A 22,896-nucleotide genomic window follows, 5' to 3' on the forward strand; every position below is an offset into this window, starting at 1 on the left:
ACTGACAAATTTACAAAGAATGATGAACACTATGATCATTCTAATGATATTTGGAGTTATTTGAGTTGGATGAAGTCTATAAAAATCTAAGACATTACTAATAAAGTGTGAAGAGGAAACCAAAGTCCATATTAAAGTGCCTCATCATAAAATACAACACTTTATTCTAGAGGTTCAGTAACCCAGTCATCCCGACATGAAACTATCAACTGAAAATCTTCAGGGATTTGATATTTTTCTCTAAGTTCATAAAGATTAGATTTTATTAAAATAGATTGCTCAATACCAGGACTAAAGTAATCCAAAAATCTTCAGATTTGATATTCTGGATCATCCCAACCTAAGGTACCGACCTCGATGGTTGCCCGAGGTGAAGTTATCACTACAAGCTCGATTTGGGGCTAGGTTGATAGAAGTACTCAATCATCTTGACTCTTTTTCTCCCTCATCTTGCCACCATCAAAAGACATTTTTGTGAAGAAAATATGGAAAAGAAGAAGAAAATGGGCTAAAGGAAAGAAAATAAGTGAAAAGAGAATAAAAATCTATGGAAAGGAACAGGAATGTGGATAGAAAACCAAATTCCTAAAAATACAAAGAAAAGAGAGGAGAAGAACTAGTAACCTACCTAAGAAATGAGAATGATGATTTTTTTCTCCGATTTTACTGCTATTAAAGGCTTCCTTCTCTAATTTCAATGATCCTGAGAGGTTCTCTTTTCCAGTTCCAACAGTACTGATGGTTGCAAGGGCTGAAAGAACACTCTAGAGAAATTTCAAGAGCAATTTCACATAGTAAATAGTAAAGTAACTATTAAGGTAGAGTCTTAGCTTATTTATAGAAGCAACCTATGGTTCAAATTAACATCAGTTACCAATAGATCGGTGATAGTTGGCAATGATCTAACAACTCTAAAAAAGAGATTGTTCAGCACACCTCTCTCTAGATTAAGCCAAGCAGGCCTAATCTACGTGATGACTGCAAAAATCAATAACATATTGACTGTCACGCCCCCGACCCGAGATTTGAATCAAGGGTCATGGCAACCGCCGCATACTTATAGAATATTTTTTTCATAAGCATGCAAGGCATTTCATCATGATATCTTCACACAAAGTTAAATAAATTTTTCAATATTTAATAATCAAACCTTAATTCAAATAACAAATCAAAACTTAGTGTTCAAAAGAAAGTAACTGTCTGACAAAGTCAATACTAAAAACAAAACTAAAGGTCTTAAATCAATTCTGAGAAAAATCTTAAATCAATGAGTTAACTCCATCTCTAATCGCTCTCCCAACCGAAATCCCACATCATGCTAATTTTTTGGATCTGTAAGAAAAACATAAAACTTATCATGAGCTAAATAGCCCAGTAAGCAGTGTATACCTTTAACTGAATAATTAGGCAAATAATACTATGCATAACAAATCAATATGTAATTTCATGAAATCATATTCATACTGTCAATCATATATAAAAGTCAATTCATCATAATTTCCAATTATGCTTTTCTTCTTAAATTCATCAATTTCTTAAATTCTTCTTACCAACCATGACTATGACCACATTATCCCTGTGGTAGGGTCATAATACCGTATATCTGCTTGCGGTGAGCTGCGAATCATCTGGCAGCCAAGTCCTTTGAAACCGCTGGTCTCGCTGGCGGTTTTATCGCTGGTCTATCTGACGACATGTCGCTGGTCTTACTGGCGACATAAACCCTCAGGACAGTCAATTGCCAACGTATATGCCCCCGTTGGCGGGGTCCTCAACACAGTCAGGTTGTCAATTTCATATTGTCTTCCAATTCATATATTATTTTTAAGAATAATAAAATTAATTGATATTCGAGTCAAATCAATTATAACATTCTTTGAGATCATATATCATCATAATAATTGCTCAACAGATAACTTCAATCATAAATAATTTTCTACAATTAACTTTCATCATAAATAATTTTCAACAATTATCTCAAAAAATAATTTCAATCGCAAGCATGCATAAATTTATTTAATTCATAATTTACCAGATAAATTCAGTAAAAGTAAACACTACTTACCTCAAAAGAAAGTCCAAACTAGAAATTCTAGGGATCTCGAAAATCCTTCTCTGAACCTGATACATCAAATATCATATTTTAAATCAAAATTTCATCGAATTAAAAATAACTAAATTATTAAAATCTAATATCCCCACGATGATCAATTCGTCGACAGCATCCAGGATTTTCGGACTAATCCATGGATACCCTAGTTATATTTATTTATTTTTTTTTATTATTTACTTTTTTTATTATTAATTAATTCCATAAATCCTAAAATCTAAAGAGAGAGGGGGGGAGAGAGAGAGAGAGAGTTTCTCTCTCCGCCCCCTCTTTTTTTTTTTTTTTCCTTTTTCTTTTTCTTTTCCTTTTCTTCTTTTTCTTCTTTTTCTTCTTTTTCTTTTCTTCTTTTTCTTCTTTTTCTTTTTTTTCTTTTCTTTTTCTTCTTTTTCTTCCTTCTTCTTCTTCTTCTCAGCCCTTCCCGCGTCGGAACAGAGGACGGGGTCCTCCGACCTTGATCGACCGTTCGGGCCGCGACCGCCACGGCGGAGGCCGGCGGCCGACGGGACCACTCCTCCGGTCACGGAGGAAACATGGCCGGCGGTCAATTTTGATCGCCGGCGCCGGAAATTCACGAAAAAGGGGCCCAAAACAGAGTTTTTTTCCCGACCAAAAATCGACGACACTCGTCGCCGGCCACCACGCACAAGGGCATGGAAGGAAGGGGAAGGAAGAGGGGAAAAAGAGAAAGACTTACCTCGGCCTCCTGTGACCTCGTCGGCGGGCAATCACGACGGGATTCACAACGGTGTCCGCGGCTCTACTTTGAAAAAATCAGAGAGAAAGAGAGGGAGAAGAGGCCGATGGATCGATTCTAAGGAGAGGGGAGACCTTCTTATAGAGGGTCCTAGGATTTCGAGGGGTCCTAGGACTCCTAATGTGCTTGGATCTCGCCGGAGAAGAAAACTCCTACCGGGAGTCTTCTTCCCGGTTTTACTCTATTTTTTTCTATTTTTTTCTATTTTTTTTTTTTTTTTGTTGGGCTTGGATCCTGATGCCGTGGGCTTGGCTTGGGCTATAACATTGACAAATGGCAAGAGACAATTTAATCATTCTGGGTGCTAACTTCTAGGTAATAATGATCTCCTGATTTTTCAAGCCCTCATAAGTGCTGAGGGTTTCGATGAGTTATTTTCGAAAAGTGACATGTCACTTCATATGATTAAATAATTATTATGATTGAAATGATTGTATGGTGCATTTATTGCTGACGGTAGAGGTTAGAAAATATCTCTTGATCTACTTCCCGCATTTAATGTGAAAAATATCACTTCAAATTTGAAAAATAGGAGACAATGTGTTGGTACATCTAACTGATCTCTGGACATGTGGCAGTATTAGAAGAGATCAATATTTTACCAATCTGTAGGTGAAATGTCATACTACATCAGTTAGTCATCCGAGGACTACCAACACTGCTCTAAGCCATATCGAAGGATTATTGACCTGATGCTATGTCTGTCGATCTACCAATTAGCTCATTTTAAGGGGACATCAGTTTTGCACCGAGCTCTCTCTTAAGATCAAATGCACTACAAGCTAATACTCTCCAGCTATGTTACAACTATTCTCCACATGAGACAACCTCTCCATAGCTGGCTATTATGTTATAACAAATTCTAACAAATCAGATGGCTATCTATAACCATCTAATAAACAAGATCCTCTGAATCAAGTGGTTATTAATAGCCTCACAAACTCTCTCAATGGCCTAACGACCTAGCGGGCTCCTCTATATAAAGAGGAGCAGAGATCTCTCCAGGAGGTAAGTGGTAATTTCAGAGTTAATACTCTGCTAAACTCTCTCCAATTCTCCCATTGAAGAGAATCTGAATTCTCTCCACTCTAATCTATACTCTTTGCTCTCTATTTTTTCTTTTTTTCTACTATCTATTCTCAGGCTTTGGCTAACATAAGCATCGAAAGATCTTCTACTGATTTTAGGACTTCTTTTATAAGATCGTTAGCAGACTTCACCCACTTGATCACTTATAGAATCCCAACTCGATTCTTAACCAACCTCGCTTTCTTTCCTCCAGAGCCTCACATCAACACTGATCTCAGCTCTCTAAAAGAATCATTCACAGAGTAAGAAATCAAAGGAGCAATCTTCGACTTACCAAAAAATAAGTCCCTATAACCTGACGGTTTCCCTTCAAGCTTCTTCTTAGAGTTATAGTTCCTAATAAAAGAAGATCTAAGTAGGCTCTTCAACACAATACATTCAAATACTACCGATCTGGACAGACTCAACTACACCCATATTGTTTTGATCCCAAAGAAGGATAACAACAAAATGGTTAGGGATTTTAGACCAATTAGCTTAATAAATGGCATTATGAAAATCTTCACAAAAACCCTCACCAAAAGGCTCTCAAAGCATATCCCAATCTACCTTCATCCAATATAGGGAAATCATCAATAGCTATGCTATGCAATGGAGCTAGAGGAAATCTAAACAAAGGGTCCTGCTTCTCAAGATAGGCTTTGAGAATATATTTGACAATATAAGATGGGATTTCCTCCTAATGGTGCTTAGGGAAAAGGGGCTTTGGATCCAAATGGTGCTCTCGGATCAACAGTATAATGCAAACAAGCAAAGTTACTCCAATAATCAATGGAGAACCACTTAATTGGATAAAGGCTAGAAGAGGCCTCAAACAAGGATACACCCTTCGCCTCTCTTCATTTTGGTATTGGACGTGCTAACTTGCATTCTCAAAACTAGGGTTGCAAATGACCTCATTACTGGGATCGGCCCCCTATAAACCACGGGCAGCATCTACTACATCCAGTATGTAGATGATACATGCATCCTTAGCGATGCATCTAATAAGTATATATTTTTAATGTTAAGTTTATCCTTTACACTTACGAGCTTATCACAGGTCTGAAGTTTAACTTTGCAAAGAGCTCCTTCATCGGCATTGGAATACATGAGAAAAGCTGCCATATCTTTGCAAACTACTTGGATGTTCCACCTCAACATTTCCAACACAATACCTTGGCTTCCTGCTCCACTACTCCAAGCCTAAGGCATTAGATTGGGCATTCATAATCGATACAATTGACAGAAGGCTATAATCCTGAAAGGGGAAGATGCTATTAATGGGAGGAAGGCTAACTCTTATCAAGTTTCAAGTACTATCCCAACCTACTGGATGTCCTCTATACTACCACAGGTGGTGATCCAAAAAATTGATAGAAAAAGAAAAGAGTTCCTATGGAGCAGCGGTGATAAACCTTGCTTTGGAGCACACTACCTAGTCAGTTGAGAAAAGGTTTGTCGACCAAACTTCCTCGGGGGTTTGGGAATCATCAACCTAAAAATCTTCAACCAATACCTATTGGCAAAAAGGTGGTAGCGTCTATACAAGAACCACTATAAAAGACCAAACAAAACCTTGGCAAAAACTGGTAGTAAACTTGTATTACAATAGCAACCCCCCAATTCAGCATGAAAACATATCGAAGCACACATGCCTCCACTATTTGGAAGAGTGCTCTGAAAGTTCATGATTTTTTCAATCAAAGCTACCGCTTTACGGTGGGTAATGGCAGACTAGTTTGTTTCTAGAGAGATCAATGGATAGTAGGCTCTCCTCTCATAGATCTTTTCCTACATCTATATCTACTAATGTTGGAATCGGGCATCTTGGTAGCAAAATTCTGCAACAAAGGCAACAAAAGATCACTCTTCAGAGCCACCCTAAGTAGATTTGGGGAAGCAAGCCTCACTCAGCTTATGAACCTCTTTTCTGGAAGTGAACCTAAGAAGCAACCCCGAGTTAGTAGTCTGAAAATGGGAATTGAAAGGAAACTTTGTGACTATGAACTACAACAATCATTTGTCCCATGGAGGAGTCACATCCTACTTCTCAAAGATAATCTGGACAACACCCCTCCCCATTAAAGTCAAAATTTTCAGCTGGCTCCTCTTCAATAATAGAATGTTGACTGAGAAGAAAATGCCATATACTAATTCAGACCAATTGCTCTCTTTGTGCCACCCAAGAGGAGACAGTGGATCATCTATTTGTCTCTTGCAATTTTTTTGGACAAATTTGGCATTGAATTACAAGAAAACTCAACATCCAATTCATCTCCACCACAGTCACCCAACCCTGGAGAGAACAGAGGATACTTTCTGATGTAATACGGTCGAAAAAGTTAGGGGGGGGAAGAGCTGTCGACCCACAATAGATAGAGGAGGATACTGACTCACATTAGAACTCTTAGAGTGAGAAATAGCGCTGAAGCGTAGAATAGCGCTGCTTGGCTGCTGCTCTCCTCTCATCCCCTATTTCGACTTCAAAATTGATCATAGCCAAAATAGAACAGAACCATCATACTGGTTTTCAAGAGCTGATATCACGGCGATAGTGTGTTGGATATTATGGAAGAAAAGAATCAAGAGAATATTCAAATTTGAAGCTTACCTACCCAATGCCGCATACAAACACATTGTCTCTATATTGGAGGAATAGACATCTTGTTATAATAGAAAGCAGAAGAGTTGTATTGATGGAGCACTCATGTTGTTAAAAACTGATGGCAACACTTGAAGGAAAAGAGAAGCATAGTGCTTTGAAGAGAGACTGATGTAATTGATGTTTAAAATCCCATTGGGCCAATCATGGGATGAACGACCTGTACTTTTTTAATCTTCCTTTTTGGTAGGAAGAGGGCCCACAACCCACCCCTTTAACCATGTAAGATACGCTAACTGCATATAAATATTATATCATAATAAAGATTGTGTGGACCTCCCTCCCGTTTTCATTTAAAATAAAAAATTATGTGAAACCCCAACCAACCACCAAGAAAAAAAGAGTCGCATGATTTTTAAAGAATCCAAAAAAATAAAAAAAATAAAACAACAATAAAGAAGACTTTCAACAGGAGCTTCTTCCCCTTATTTCTCTAGCGAAATCCAACTCTGGGAAGGACTCAAACACTTCCTTCCACTCCTATTTAAGGACCCTATGACCTTCCCTTCCATTCCACATCAAGAAATGCATGTTTGTCGCCAATTGCTAGGGGTTTCTCCTTTCTTCTTTGTGGAAGCTTTTCACCATGCTTGTCATATTCGTGTCTCAACCACCATCGGAGAGCTAGGTAAGAGGCCGGTAAACATTAATCAACCCTCTTCTCCTTCTTTCTTAGCCACCACTCTCAACACTATCAACTGAGTCTAGGCATAGATTTATTATTCTATTTTATAGGATTATAATTTAAGATTTAATTGATATAAAATTTTTTGAATATAGTTGGAATTTTACGAGAGATTAAAGTTGATTTTAGTTAGTTAAATTTTGAACTTAATTTATTATTAATTTTTTTATGATATATTAATATTATATTTGAAATACTTTGCATGCTTGTGGAGAAAATTCTTCATGACTATACAGCGGTTATCACGATCCTGTCTCACAGATTTCGGATTAGGAGCGTGATAATTTAATTGGCTAATTAGCAAAATTTCATAGTTTTTCTCTCTATATTTGTAAAGCATCCTTGATGACTCAAACTATAGCTTTCTAGAGTTTTTGTTAGGTCTAGATAGGGTCTAAAAGCAGCTTGTTACAAATCATTGTAGCCAAAATTTATGAAGAAACAAGAAAATTCCTTTCGGCCACACCCTTATCCACCCCCCACCTCCTCCCTGGGTCTATTTCTTGCAACTTATTTATTTCTTCTTTCTTAATATTGGTCTTCTTCTTCTTTATTTCACAAACTTGTCGTTTATCTTTGCTTCTTATGTACTGGCAAATAGATATTTATTTCTTTCAAGACCTATGTACATCATTTGATCTAATTTTATTGCATATTTATGTTCAACTTTTATAAAAGCTTTAGTTTGTGATTTGGTTCACTCTTACACATAGAGGACACCCTACATAGAGTAAAATTAAAGTTATCCTATTGACTATCCCAATCTTAGAATCCATATAGCAGGAAGCAAAGTCCTTCAGAATCCTAATCCTTCACCTCAAGGTCCACCACCATGGCTCACCATATTGGTGCATATAACCCATACTAGGCAATACCATACCATACTAAATCAAAACTCAAAATGGGGGCATATTGAATCTTGGGATCTGAAACTGACCTCACAATGGTCATAATGACACATCGGTCATAATGACAAAGAACGAACATGGTATTGGTGGGGGGTATGGTACCAAGATGATGAACTTTGTCTACCATTGCATGTAGGTAGCCTTAATCCCCTGCTATCCTACATCAAGTGCCAATTTAGGGGACTCTTAGTTTCAAGTTCTACACAATTTAAGTGTCAGCATTTTTTGGTATAAAATTTTCTTGGTTAACTATCAATTTAAGTATTTTAGTACATCTTAAGTCATCTTAAGTAAACCTAAAAATAACTTAAATAACGTGTAAGGTAACGGTTATTCTATCATTTTGTTGGTTAGGAAGCATGTACCACTTTCTCCACCTCTTTAGTACCTCTTTAACAGACAACCATCAAAACAATGGCTTATGTGTCTGTGTTACTATGTATATATGCATGTGTATCTAAGTGCCTAGAATTTTGAAGGCTGCTGTGTATGATGATATCTACATGAAAATTTGCATTCAGCTCCAAAAATATGAGTCAGATACATATCAAAATCACATACATGTCAGACACATGCATACTCATATTTTTTTCTTCCAACTTTTATATAAAGATTTTTTTTTATTTTTTGATGATGATAAGGGAGGTTGTATGCCATTCTGGAGATGGATGGATAATTTGACTCTTCCAATAATGAGTTCAACCACTATAACAATATTGATAGTGAGTTAGCGACATTCTCTAAAGATTAACCAAGGATATGGATATTGAGATAACTTGCAAAATAGCCTTTGTTGCTTTCATCTCTCAATAAATTGGAATAGTGAAAGAACAAAATAAATATTATATTCTAAAATTTTCTTTTGCAAAATATTTTAAAATTATTAGCTTAATTAAAATTATTTTTCTATGTTTCCTGCATCAACTTTTTCCCTGAGCTAGACACTTGCACAAGGATCTGAATCTGATTCTCATACAACCTTGAGGACAATTAGACATATGTATTCATGCCATACTAGACACTTGAGGATGATTAGACATCTGGAATTCATGCCAATGGTCCAAGAAATACTAAATACAAGCAGCTTGAATTGAGCAACAGTTCACTAACAAGAATAGAACCTTTACCTGGATGGATTTATCTTGGTTTCATCAGGTGAAACCCACTCAAAACCTTCACCCTTCTTTTGCGGACCAAAATCAATGCAGTCTTTGATATGATATGAACTTGGCTAGCAACATGGCAAGCTGTTAAAGCTTGGTCGCCAGTAATTATTACCTAACATGATGAAATATGTTAGGACATGGCATGATGGATGGTTAAAACAAGTACTTCAGGAAGTTCTATATGATATTCTCAACTTCTACAGATCAATTACCGAAAGAGATATGTCATCTTATATCTGCAATAGCTTTCCAATGAGAAACACATATTTGTTCAATTGACTCAAAAAACTCATTAAAATGAAAATATGAAGAACAGAAACGAAGAACTAGTCCAGTGAAATAGGACAAATAAAAATAAGCAATTCAACAACCACAAAGCTAAAACGCTGAATCTCAGTTGACTCAAATATTTACTTAGATTGCTTTGCAAAAGTAAAAGAATATGTCTATTTTTAAAGCTTACCTGAAATTAAAGTTCCACCATACATTCAAAAATTCTTAAATTCTAATGTCTAAAATGTAGATGCAGATATGGAAAAATATGAAGAATTAAAAACAATATCTACAGCAACTTCATTTTGTCCATCTTCATGTAGGACAATTACAACTCCATCAACAACTGACCAATTGTAGAGTGTCCTTCATACCTAGGTTTTATATCATCTGTTTTAATACAAACTCATTGCTAAAAGACCAGTATTATCTTTAAATTGAACAACCATAGCTATCAAGCTTTGTCCCAACTACTTTACATGAATTAATTAGCAAAAATATATATGAAACTGATAAGATTTGATACGAAAATGTTTTACCATTATAGCCAAAGCATAAATGGAGCCAAAGAACCTACCAAGTCATGTGATGATCCTTTCAGTGCACATAGGACAGAGGCAGAGTCAGGCCTTAGAAGACAGTTAAAAACCTATAAAAGCAAAAATAAGTATCAAGTCTCTACACCAAAACCTCAAGGCTCAAGCAGCTAATTTCTACTTCAATCATCACTGAAAGAACAGTTAATTATGATAAAATATTACATAAAAAATAAAAATCGAAAGCTTAATTGGGCTTAATTACCGCAAAACCAGCAAAGGTCAAACCACTCTCTACCAGATAAGCCTTAAGTTAAAATTGTTAGATGTGTGCCCCAGATGCCAGATCGGCTGACACATTCCAGTACAGATCTAAGGACAAATTTACAATTTTGACTATAAATGAATAAAAGGATTATTCTTCTATCACATTGTGTACATTGTGTCTGTGATACATCCTTTGAGTTAGTGGGAATGTAAATTCATATTTTCAAGAGTTAAAAATTTAAGGCATGAATTTACATAACTAACTCATAAACAGCTCCTGACCATAGGATCATCATGAGGATGGTGATCGATCCGGAAGGTTGGTGTACGATCGCTTCCTTAGGATAGATGTGTCTTGAGCTACGGTGTGGAGACACCAGAGTGAGGGTCCAGGTATTCGTTGAGAACGAGAGTACTGAGCGTGACCACTTCGAGCAGTCATAAGGAAGTCTACCTTCTCGTCAATGACTAGCTCGATGCTGCAGTTATGTGTCTAGTTCTTTGACCTGAGGTGCATCAATAGTTCACCTTGAGTATGTTATAGTTTGACTATACCATAACTTGATCTCCTAGCCATTCGAAACCCTGAGGTGTATGTTGGCTGTAGCATATTCATTGTAGGAACTAGATCGCACCAAGATGGGATCTATCAACCTCGGTAGATGAGAGGAGTAGTCCTATGATAATCAAAAGATCGAGTCCTTAAGCCCATGGCCATGACAGAGTGAAATAATGAAAAAAGAGGTTTTCATTGGGGTTTCATATCGGACTCGGATCGATCGATTGATTCATATGATTGATGTTGGGTTTGACGAGTTCACCTTAACACTAATTCAGTCGGGACTCATGATAGAGGAACTCAATCACATAGGTAGCTGCACCGAGAGGTTTGTCTTCAGTTCTGATGGGTTGCTACCACATACTGCTAGGTGTCACTGATAGATTTTGGAAGCAATTAGAATGATATTGATGATCGATCATTCTAATTGCCTGAATCAGAAGAGTTCTGGTCCATCGAAAGGAGTTTCGATGATGTCGATGATGAGAGCACGACATGTCTCATTACCATACGAAATTGAACCTAACTGGATCACACAAACAAGGGTTAGGGTCTGGATGTCATCAATTGGGCTAACCCAATTAATTTGGATTAGATCCAATTAGGTTCAAGGAAATCGTGCTAGCACACGATTGAGCCTAACTTTCTCCTCGTGTAATCTTTTCTGTCTCTACTGAGCCAAATATGATTTGACTCATCCGGAGAACCTTAAGAAGATTTCTCTCAGTCTAAATAAAGCTTGTCCAGCTCAGAAAAGGCTTGTCTTAATTCATAAGATGAATTTAAGACAATACCTGCTAATTCCTAGCACCTGCTAATTTCATTTTAGGACATCTGTCAAAAGTTGACATATGGGTCTTAAACTGAAGAGGGCTCATTGGAGAATTTTTGTGGAGTGTCCACATACCAAAATCCAATTGAATTGGGTGCCATAATTAGATTATGGCATGAGTCCAATTGGATTAAAGTGGGCGCCCCAAATGGATAAGAACCAAAGAGTCCTGATAAACACGGACTCTTTGGCGCCACCTTGATTGAGCTTATCTAATATTGGCACCAACTTATGAAAGAGAGTGGGGTTCTTATCTGATGTGATCAAATGACATCACTCCACCAATCAAAATTTTTTCAAAATTTATTAAAATTTTTTGATTGGTTGAATGATGTGGCACTGCGCAGCATACAAGGTCTATAAAAACCCTGCTGCGCCAAGGGTTTCATGGAAGAAATTATTTTATGCACAAAACCCAATAGCTGTTGCCCCCTCCCCTCTTCTCCATGTCCTCCCTACTCTCCTTCCTCCCCTCTTCACGTCCAAAGAGTTGGACGTTCATTTGGCAAAGATCCAAGGCGTGGTGACGTCTGGAATAGAAGGCTGCAGGACATCTTCGACAGGCTGCTGCTCCAACTTCAGAAGGAGTTCTGAAGTACTTTCAAATCAGATAAAGATCTAATTTTTAGAGCATAGATTTATGAGGAGAAGATGTTCCAGATCCTATCTGAGTGGATACCGGTAGAGACCAGGCGCTTGCGTGGCTACATCAGAACCTTGGGCTATACAGAGATCATCTACAAGGTAATCAGATTACCCTTGAGGTACTTCTTCTTTCATCATAGATTTAGATTTAATTTTAGATTTTAAATATCAAATAATAAAATTAAATCTAGAGAATTAGATCTGAAATATGTAGGATAAATTTTTTTTAAAATTATTCCATCCCAAATTTGATGAAATCTGGAAGATCCTACGAAGAAAAGCGATTTTCCTCCTTCAAGTGGTATCAGAGCCAGATTATTGGCTCTATTCAGATCTATTTTAGATCTGATTTTAATTTTAATTTATCTAATATTAAAAAAATTTAGATATCATATCAGATATGATAGGATCTAAAATTAAAATATTTAAAATTAAATCTAAGAAGATCTAACATGCATAAGATGCATGACTAGACTAGGATTAGTTGAATCCATGAATAGTCTTAAGTTTTATGTTTTAATGAGATTAAAATATGAATTAAATATAATTTATTTTTTATTTTTTTGATATTATAATTATTATAATTAGATCAAAAAATAGAAAATAAAATTTTAATTATTCCATAAAATTGATCTGCAGCATGCCTAGACTAGTTGTAAAATTATTCTAGTAACTTGTCTAGAATAGATTTAATTTTGAATAGTTTAATTTAAATCTTATTTTTTAGATATTACATGTGATGTATCAGATCTGAAAGCATATTAATTAGATTGATTTTTGATACATGAGATGTATGCAAAGCATGTATTAGTTAGATCTTAAATTGTATATGTGATATGTTAATTTAGATCTAACTAGTTTTGTAGTTAAATTTATATTTCTGATTAAGGTATTCCTCATGGCCATCTGGTCATAAGAACAAAGTAAAGTTTTAAGACCCTCTCTTCCCATTCAATGGAGTGTTCATATGACGTATAGGGGTGCCACGCGTTCATCCTTAATCAGAAATCAAAACTTACTTTTCTACAAAATCCTAGATCCTGAAACCCTAGGATTTATTTTACATGCTTTGTTTATGAACTTAAACTTAATTAATGAATTAAGCTTATAAAATTAAGTTAGGTCTAAAATTGAGAATTTCAGATCTAAGATATTTTCATAAAATTGGGTTCGGGCTTGGGTAGCTCAATTAGGTCTAGCGGTTGATCAAACCGAATCAAGAGTTAGTTAGGTGGGATCATGAAAGCTAATAATTGATCAGCCTAATAGGATTAAGTCTGGGTCAAGATCGAATCACATTTAGATGTGACTCGATCAAGTTAAGACCTAATTTGGCTCAGTGGTTAGAGCCTGGATTGTAGGCTAACCCAATTAGTTCTGGTTCGACAATTTGGTATCTAAGATAAGTTGGACAAATGTGACCGACTGATTTTTAATTGAGAGCTACTCGACTCGAATGCGTTATTGTCAAGTTAATGGCATATCCCTCCCACCGATCTCACTTATCTGGCCATATGTGTCGACTCTGTTCTGATTAGAGGTGGCTAACAATTCGAGCTAACCCATGCCACGAGGTCAGTCATAATTGTTATGACTATGTCAAGTTAAGTTTAATGAGACCTAAATAAATCTTTCTAAGAAAATATTAAGTCTAGATCTTCCATCATTGTGGATGTGCGGGCCCTTCCCAGGGTTGATTGTTCTCGATTGGTTACAGTGGCTCAGTTGCACCGAGAAGACGCAACCATGTCCATTAGGTATTAGATGCTACGGATTAGAGAATGGTTTGGGCTCAATATTCTGGATACGATGAGGGACCCAATCAGGAATCTAGTTCGTGCAAATGGTGGGTTTGACTTAACTAAAGATTGGAGCAATATCCCAAACACGGTGAGCTTCAGGAATTAGAAACCAAGTTTTGGGTGCACCATGATTAGAGAATCATTGAACAAGAGTTGTCCACTCATCGGTTGATCCATCACCAATAACTGTTAGGTGAGGTGGTGAGCCAATCGGTGAGATCGCACCACCCACTAAAAATCACTGATCACGAAGATTTTCACATCTCTACCAAGGGAGTGTAGAGATCTGAGAAAATAGTGGGAGCCTAATTTGTTTAAAAATAAAAATCTTAAATAAATTGGTTGAGTCTGATTATAAAATTTAACTAGAAACTTTTGACTCTTTACAGGAAACATGTCTGCCTCAAACCCCCTGACCAAAATTCTAGACACCCATAGACTGACTGGACCCAATTTCAAGGACTGGTTGAGGAACTACAAAATTATTCTGGATTTTAAAAAATTGACTCATGTCTTGGATCAGGACCCACCTACCATACCAGCACGTCCAACTGCTGAACAGAGAGCATCTCTGAAAAAGTGGACGGATGATGATAACAAAGCAAGGTACTACATGTTGGGTACAATGTCTGATGACTTGCAGTGCCAACATGAGAATATTTTGATTACCTGCCAAATGTTGGCTCACCTACAAGAGTTGTTTGGTGAACAGAGTCGCACGGCCAAGTATCAAGTCTATCAAAGACTTTTTAAGGCCAAGATGCGTGATGGGCAGTCAGTCCAAGATCATTGTTTGACAATGATCAAGGATCTTGAGAAGCTTGAGAAGCTCGATATCATCTTAGACAAAGATTTTCAGATTGATATGATCCTCCAGTCCTTGTCCGATGCATATGGTCAGTTCATCATGAACTTCCATATGCATAAGATGCAGTGTACCTTGGTTGAGTTAATGAATATGCTAGTTACAGCTAAGCTTTCTATAAAGGATTCAAAAGGCTCAGTTCTTACTATGGAGCAAACTTCTTCCAAGAGAAAGTCTTTTGGAAAGAAAAAGAAGTCTGCGAAGAAGCAGAAGGTGGATGGCAAGAAGAAGAAGACAGAACCGAAAAAGAAGGCTGCTGATAAGGAAAAATATTTTCACTGCCAATCAGACGGCCATTGGAAGCGAAACTGTCCTCAGTACCTGACCACCCTGAAGAACAAGAAGGATGGTCCTTCTGGAGGTATGTTCATTTTAGAATCTAATCTTATGGTTTCTTCTGCATCCAGTTGGATGCTTGACTCTGGTTCTAGTGCTCATTTGTGTACTTTTATGCAGGATCTTGAGAAGAGCAGAAGGCTGAGGGATGGGGAGATGATCCTACATGTCAGAAATGGAGCAAGAGTTGCTGGTGTGGCCGTGAAAACCTACTCTCTGTGATTACCATTAGGATTAGATTTATTTCTTAGAAATTGTTATTATGTGCCAGCAGCAAGCAAAAATTTGATTTCTGTTTCATGTTTAGCACAAGAAGGCTATGTGATTAGCTTTCATAAGGACCATTGTAATATTTTTTATGAAAATAATAAAGTTGCAAATAGTTTTCTTATTAACGATCTCTATCAGCTATATATTGATGTATCTGTATTTAATATTGAGCAAAATGTAAATGCCATAGGAATTAAAAGGCCTAGAGATAGTCTAAATGATAAGTATCTGTGGCACCTAAGGCTAGGTCATATAGGAAAAGACAGAGTTAACAAATTGAAGAAATCTGGGCTATTGAGTTCGTTGACTTCCGAGTCATATCCAGTTTGTGAATCATGCTTTCAAGGCAAAATGACCAAGCTTCCTTTTGTGGGACATGGGGAAAGGGCCACAGACCTACTTGCCCTAGTACATACAAATGTGTGCGGCCCATTTGATGTGCCGGCTAGAGGCAACTACATCTACTTCATTACCTTTACCGATGATATGTCTAGGTACGGGTATGTGTTTCTAATAAAACATAAGTCTGAAGCTTTTGAAAGGTTCAAAGAATTCGGACATGAGGTAGAAAAACAAACAGGAAAGCCCATTAAGGTTCTTCGATCAGATCGAGGAGGTGAATACCTTAGTCGGGAGTTCCTAGACTATCTTAAGGACAATGGTATAGTCTCTCAATGGACTCCACCTAGAACGCCTCAACTCAATGGGGTTTCAGAATGGAGAAATCGGACCCTATTAGATATGGTCCGTTTCATGATGAGCTTCACGGACCTCTCCAAATTTTTTTGGGAATATTGTCTTATGACAGCAATTTATGTATTGAATAGGGTTTCTTCTAAAATCATTCCTACCACACCATATGAGATATGGCATGGTAAGAAGCCAAGTCTAAATCATCTCAGAATTTGGGGTTGTCCAGCTCATGTCAAGAGACAGCAGACGACAAGTTAGAGTTCAGATCTTTTAGAGCTCGATTCATAGGATATCCTAAAGAGTCATTAGGATACTATTTCTATATTCTGAAAGACCACAATGGGATTGTGAGTCAAAATGCTATTTTTCTTGAAAAATAGTTTATTCAAGATGGTGGCATTGGAAGAATAGTTAAGCTCAAGGAGAATGTCTCCCAAGAGAAACGAGCTAAAGAACCTGAGGAACCTAATCAATCAGAACCAGTCCTAACACAACCTCTTCCACCTCGTAGATCGACTAGAGTTTTTCGTCCTCCTGAAAGGTACTTAGGTACCATACAAAAAGATATAGAGAAAATGTTCCTTACGAAAAATGGGTTTCATGGTGATGATCCCAAGACCTATGACGAGGCGATATCTGTGATCACCTGGCCCAATTGGGCCTAGAATCAATCCACAGCCCAGAAAAAAAAAAAAGGGAGAAACAGAGGAGAAGACTCCCGAAGGGAGTCTTCTTCCTCCTCTCACCGGCTCCCAATCGGAGTCGGAGAGCCCCCCCTCCGGCTCTATTTAAGGAGGAAAATTTTCCTCTCTCCCTCTCACCGAAGATTCGAGACCCAGTCGGCGGTAATCGCCGGAAAACCACCGCGGAGACCATTCCTGTGCCATCCTTTTTGCTCACCGAAAAAGCCTCGTCGGTGTCGAAGGTGAGCCTCCTCTGCTTCCTCTCTTCTCCTCCTTTCTCTCCATACCCGTGTGCACGATCGCCGACGACCGAAGTCACCAAATTTTTTGGAGAAAGGGATTCGGTCCCTTTTGAATGTGTGGGCGTCGGTGGCCACCGTCGGCCACTGGCTTGGCCTTCCTCTTGCCATAGGGTCGCCCCTCTTCCTGCCGACGGCAGCCATGTCGGTTGCACCGCCGGTCGGTCGGCCAACAGGGGATTGTGAGATCCCATGTTTCGGCTCAATGGAAGCCCGGGAAGAAGAAAAGAAAAAGGAAGAAGAAGAAGAAAAGAAAAGAAAAGAAAAAAAAAGGAAAAAGAAAAAGAAAAGAAAAAGGAAAAAGAAAAAGAAAAGAAAAGAAAAGAAAATACAAAATAGAAAAATAAAAAAAAATAAGAAAAGAGAAAAATTCCCTCTCTCCCCTCTTTCTCCCTCTTTCTTTCTCTTTTCTCTCTTTCTCTCTCTCTATTGTCTCTCTCTAAAAAGAAAAAGAAAAAGAAAAAGAAAAAGAAAAGAAAAATATAATAATAAAAAATACATGTGAGAGAAAATTTCTCTCATCTCTCTCTTAAGTCTTTCTCTCTCTAAAATTGGACTTTCTCTCTTTACATTCTCTCTCCATTTTCTCTCTCTAGATTTTCTCCCTATTTTCTCTCTCTGAACCTTTTATCTCTTTTTATGGATTTCATCTCTCTAGGGTCATTCTCTCTCTGATTGCATCACAGACCCTAGGATAAACTTGAGATGAAAATATGATGATCTGAGACTGCTCCGAAATTCGTACAGTAGATTAGATCCTGATCCGATCCTTCTTCGAAATTGATAACATCGATCATAGTTAATCCATATTAAGTCATCCTGATATAACCTCTGATGATCTCAATCATGATTGTCACTTTTGAAGGATACAAAGATTCTCTCTCCACTTTCTCTCTCTACTTTCTCTCTCATGACTGACTTTCTCTCTCTAAAAAAGGTCTATGAATCTTGTATCGAGTCATACCTTCATCTTTTAGAAGCTTATATTGACTCTAACAAGATGATCTGAAGTTGCTTTGATTCCGTGCTGTATGTCAACCTCATTTGATCATATCAAGGATCTTTCAAATTCATTATTAAAGAATCCTATTGATTGATCTTGACCTTAATTCGATCTGTGCTTCACGATTTCTTAATCAAGTTACTTAAATCTGACCCTCAGATCAGAGACCCTGAATTGCCCTGGTATCTGGATGGACCGACACATCCGAACAACAATTCTCTTTCCTTATGATTTAATCTTATTATATTTATGAAATAGAAATTGATGATGATTTGATATTTTAAATAGGATTAGCTGATTCTTTTAATAAAGTCTGAAGATCTAAGATGAACGAGGTAAGTAGATCTTATGCTCCTTATTTATTTTTAAATGATCATGTTTTTATGTAAAGAATTGCTATTGATGAAATCATAAAATAAGGATCGGCATATGTGATATGAAAAAGCATATTTTATTATGAGCATTGATTTCATGAATATGTCTTATGAAAATAGCATGATTATGAAGCATGAATTTCATTGTTTTTTCATCTATATATATGTATGCTTTAAGAAAAAGATATAATGATTTCAAAGGCTCTCAGATGGCTATGAATGAATCCCTTCGGGAAGGTCGACATCCGGAGCTAACATCCACACGAAACATGGCTCTACCAGCGGGTATAAAGTTGGCACATGAATTAAGAACTCTGTCGATTAAGAAACATAGCCCTGTCACGGGTATAATAGTGACTTTAGCACGATATCTGTGAGCAATATTTTGAAACATGACATGAATACATGATGAAAATGATTTACGATTCATGATTGTGAAATATACATGATTTATGCATGCATGATGAGTTTATAACTTGTTTTGTTATATGCTCTATGAAATGATTTATTTTGTATTATCTGTTATTTTCTAAATATTGCATTATCATGAAAAACTTATGCTTGATCTGATAAGGAAGCGCAAGTTCTACTTATTGGGCTAGTGTAGCTCATATTCTTTTGTTTTCTTTTTATTTGAACAGAGAAATAAGGTTAGGATCGACAAAAGAAATCCAAGCTTGAAGATCGGCATAGCAAGCTGAAAAATTTGACAACAGAAGTTTAATTTATTTTATAATTATGAATTTGTAGTTATATATGAATGTTGAGATTCGGGTTAGTACTTGCTTTTGGATTTAGATGCTCTGAACCATTATTGGTTCGATTATTTGATGAATAATAGAATTGAATTTTTTTATTTGACGGATTTTAGATGATTATGATGGATTGGCTTCATGTTATCGTGGGCTCCATCCCTCGGTAGCATGGCCGTGTTATGTCCCAGATTTGGGACGTGACATTTTATGGTATCAGAGCTTAGGTTATAATCTTTGGAGATTATGATATAAATAATATAAATGATTAGGATATGATAGAATAATATCAGAGCTTAGGTTTAAGATCATTGAGATTATAAAGTGATATCAAAATTTTATGTATGATCAATAGGATGTGACCGAGTGGAAAATAATGGATAACATCAGAGCTTAAGATTATGATCATTAAGGACGTGATAGAATGATATAAAGTTTAGATTATGATCACTAGAGAATATGACTTAAGTGGTATTTGAGCTTAAGGTTATCATTATTCGGGATTGTGACTTTAGTGATATGTGAACTTGAGGCTAAGATCATGAGGAACATGATAGATATAAAAGAAAGGATTCAATAATTTGATTTTGAATCAATATGTATTATGATGAAATTTATGCATAAGTGGCATATGAGGTCTATAATAGAATTGATGAGTTATATCATAGATTTCAATTAGCAAGGTTGACCTGAGTACGAGAAGTGCTAACCCTAGAATGAAGTGAAAGGTATTGATATATTATGTCAGGTATATTTGATGATATTAGAATGCTAAACCTATATGGATAAAGGATATGATAATTTTGCTGATTTTGATGTTAATTTCTTTGTAAAGAAAGGTTGGTTTGGAAGTTGTCTAAATGATTGTAAGGTAAATTGAAGGTTAACTCAAATTAATTCTAGATATATTGGATTCTTGAGGGGTGGTGAAGCTTATGTAATAAGTTCAAACATAGAAGGTGGATGAAGATTTAATTTTGATGTGCTATGCCTAAGAGATAGTAATAACAAGAAAATCTTAAATTTTACCCTAAATTATATATGAAATATGAAAGTTGGATCTATCTTTGATTGATTTAATATATAAAAATATTTTTATTTTTTTATAGATTTAGATAATTTGGTAAATTGAGATCAGAGTGCGCAGCAAAAGCATGGTGGTCTGAATTGATTAGAAATATTAATCCTTTAAATCAAAAGATATTATGAAATACGTTAGTTGTAAATAAGAAAGGATTTTACTGATAATAAATGGATGCTAGAGAAAAAAAAAATCTATCTGATCAGGGAAAGACTCAAAGCAGCAGAGGATAGACAGAAGAGTTGGACAGATAGAAAAAGAAGAGAATTGGAATTTCACTTTGGTGATCATAATTTTCTAAAAGTATCACCTACAAAAAGTGTCATGAGGTTTGGGAGACATGGCAAGCTGAGTCCGCGATTTATTAGGCTTTTTGAAATTTTGAGCCGAGTAGGAGATGTTGCTTACGAATTAGCTTTACCACCAGAATTATCTAAAGTGCACAATGTCTTTCATATTTCACCACTAAGAAAATTTGTACCTGATCCAAATAACGTGATAAAGTATGAACCATTGCAAGTTCATGAAAACTTAACCTATAAAAAAAAAAAAAAATTCTTTCGAATTATTGATCGAAAAGAGTATGTTCTAAGATGGCGCATCATTCCATATGTGAAGATTCACTGGAGTAATCATGAAGAGAGAGAGGCCACATGGGAGCTTGAAGATGATATAAAGATGAGATATCCATACTTATTTAAAAATGAAGGTATGTTAAATTTTGAGGATGAATTTTTTTTTTAGGGGGGTAGAATGTGATCACCCGGCCCAATTGGGCCTAGAATCAATCCACAGCCCAGGAAGAAAAAAAGGGGGAAACAGAGGAGAAGACTCCCGAAGGGAGTCTTCTTCCTCCTCTCACCGGCTCCCAATCGGAGTCGGAGAGCCCCCCCTCCGGCTCTATTTAAGGAGGAGAATCCTTCTCTCTCCCTCTCACCGAAGATTCGAGACCCAGTCGGCGGCAATCGTCGGAAAACCACTGCAGAGACCATCCCTGTGCCATCCTTTTTGCTTGCCGGAAAAGCCTCACCGGCGTCGAAGGTAAGCCTCCTCCCCTTCCTCTCTTCTCCTCCTTTCTCTCCATGCCCGTGTGCACGATCGCCGGCGACCGGAGTCGCCGGATTTCTTGGAGAAAGGGATTCGGTCCCTTTTGAATGTGTGGGCGTCGGTGGCCGTCGTCGGCCACTGGCTTGGCCTTCCTCTTGCCGCAGGGTCGCCCCTCCTCCTACCGACGGCCGCCCATGCCGGTTGCACCGCCGACCGGCCGGCCAACAGGGGATTGTGAGATCCCCTGTTTCGGCTCAATGGAAGCCCGGGAAGAAGAAAAAAAAAAGGAAGAAGAAGAAGAAAAGAAAAAAAAAGAAAAAAAAAGGAAAAAGAAAAGAAAAAGGAAAAAGAAAAAGAAAAGAAAAGAAAATGCAAAATAGAAAAATAAAAAAAAAATAAGAAAAGAGAAAAATTCTCTCTCTCCCCTCTTTCTCCCTCTTTCTCTCTCTTTTCTCTCTTTCTCTCTCTCTATTGTCTCTCTCTAAAAAGAAAAAGAAAAAGAAAAAGAAAAAAATTATAATAATAAAAAATACATGTGAGAGAAAGTTTCTCTCATCTCTCTCTTAAGTCTTTCTCTCTCTAGAATTAGATTTTCTCTCTTTACATTCTCTCTCTATTTTCTCTCTCTAGATTTTCTCCCTATTTTCTCTCTCTAGATCTTTTATCTCTTTTTATGGATTTTGTCTCTCTAGGGTCATTCTCTCTCTGATTGCATCACAGACCCTAGGATAAACTTGAGATGAAAATATGATGATCTGAGACTGCTCCAAAATTCGTGCAGTAGATTAGATCCTGATCCGATCCTTCTTGGAAATTGATAACATCGATCATGGTTAATCCATATTAAGTCATCCTGATATAACCTCTGATGATCTCAATCATGATTGTCACTTTTGAAGGATACAAAGATTCTCTCTCCACTTTCTCTCTCTACTTTCTCTCTCATGACTGACTTTCTCTCTCTAAAAAAGGTCTATGAATCTTGTATCGAGTCATGCCTTCATCTTTTAGAAGCTCATATTGACTCTAACAAGATGATCCGAAGTTGCTTTGATATCCGTACTGTATGTCAACATCATTTGATCATATCAAGGATCTTTCAAATTCATTATTAAAGAATCCTATTGATTGATCTTGACCTTAATTCGATCTGTACTTCACGATTTCTTGATCAAGTCACTTAAATCTGACCCTCAGATCAGAGACCCTGAATTACCCTGGTA

This window comes from Elaeis guineensis, chromosome 1 (genome assembly GCF_000442705.2).
Source record: "Elaeis guineensis isolate ETL-2024a chromosome 1, EG11, whole genome shotgun sequence".
NCBI lineage: Eukaryota > Viridiplantae > Streptophyta > Magnoliopsida > Arecales > Arecaceae > Elaeis > Elaeis guineensis.